At 47.9% G+C, this 1,272-nt stretch overlaps 1 long non-coding RNA gene across 1 annotated transcript in view; it reads left to right on the top strand.

The window, feature by feature from the left end:
• The first annotated feature begins 169 nt into the window (after window positions 1-169).
• Window positions 170-1,272, top strand: part of LOC118479111 — a 3,691-nt gene continuing 2,588 nt past the window's right edge. Inside the window, exon 1 of the long non-coding RNA XR_004859485.1 lies at window positions 170-557. This is a non-coding gene — a long non-coding RNA (uncharacterized LOC118479111). The remainder of the gene's footprint in view (window positions 558-1,272) is intronic.

The following is a 1,272-nucleotide window of genomic DNA, read 5'->3' on the forward strand; positions in this document are numbered from 1 at the left end:
CTTCCCTTCTCTCTCTTTCTCCCTTCTCTTTTTATTTCTCTCTTTATCTCTCTTGTTCTCTCACCTTCTCTCTCTTCCTCCCACTCTCCCTGACCCCTCTCCCTCACCTCCATCCCCCCCCTCTCTCTCTCTCTCTCTCTCTCTCTCTCTCTCTCTCTCTCTCTCTCTCTTTCTCTCTCTTTCGTCGACTATATTAATGAACTGTTGAAGGATGACGATCTAAGCGAAGACAACCAAAATTAAAAAGCCAACAAAACGTTTGTTTTTGTCACTAAGCTATCTCTTCCCTTTCTTTCCAGACAACTCAAAAGAACCAGCGGACAACACACGGAAGTGCCAGGGCACGCCCCAGCCTACCACTACCACTGACCTATATATTATTATTGTAACCACCGGAGATCACGTGACGGGAAGCTGCAGGCTGATGACGTGGACGTCGACGTCCACATGTGTCCTGGAGGTCGGTCAGCTGGAGAGGGGTCATGGTCACCTAATTGACCTTGGCACATCAGGAGAGTGTAACTGAAGAATGGGTTAGTGCGTGACGTTTGTTGGAGGTGAGTAGCGACTGATGGCGGTGGATAATTGTGGGGGGGGGGGGGGGGGTGTTTGTTTGCTGTGGATGGATAAAAATAAATGAAGGTTTTTCTTCTGACCCCATTGACACAATTTAGATCAGGTAGATAGAAGGCAGCCTTCCGATCCTGTCTGTCAGGGCCAACCCGGGCTGAGAGGGATTCTGCGTGCCTGTAGAAAGACAAAGATACTTGATGAAAATATTCTCCCCACTCGGGAATCGAACCCGGGTTTCCTGTGTGCGATAGTGAAGTACTTAACTATTTTATAGGTAGGTCGGTGGCCTAGTGGTTAGGCTCTCCGACTCGCAACCGTAAGGTCGTGGGTTCGAATCCGTTGTGTCCTTGGGAAAGGCACTTTGTACAAATTTTCCTCACTTCACTCAGGTGGAAATGGGTACCCAGCTATAGACAGTGAAAGATCTTGTCAGTTTGGTAGTGTTTGAGCGCGCGAAATCCGCAGCTTGCACTGTATGCTTCCGCGGAAGCCGAGAATGTTTCTGAGTGTTCTCAGAGGGTCTGCTGGGGTAATAATAGTTGTAAAGCGCATAGAGCATGCTTTTGAGCGTGGATATGCGCTATATAAATGCAATTATTATTAATTATTTTTATAGATTGACACCTCTGTCGACACAGTGTAGGTCGTTTTGGAGGCGGGTTGCTGCGATACTGGTAGGTAAAAGGACTCGGATAGGAC

This window comes from Aplysia californica, unplaced genomic scaffold (assembly GCF_000002075.1).
Source record: "Aplysia californica isolate F4 #8 unplaced genomic scaffold, AplCal3.0 scaffold02383, whole genome shotgun sequence".
NCBI classification, from domain to species: domain Eukaryota; kingdom Metazoa; phylum Mollusca; class Gastropoda; order Aplysiida; family Aplysiidae; genus Aplysia; species Aplysia californica.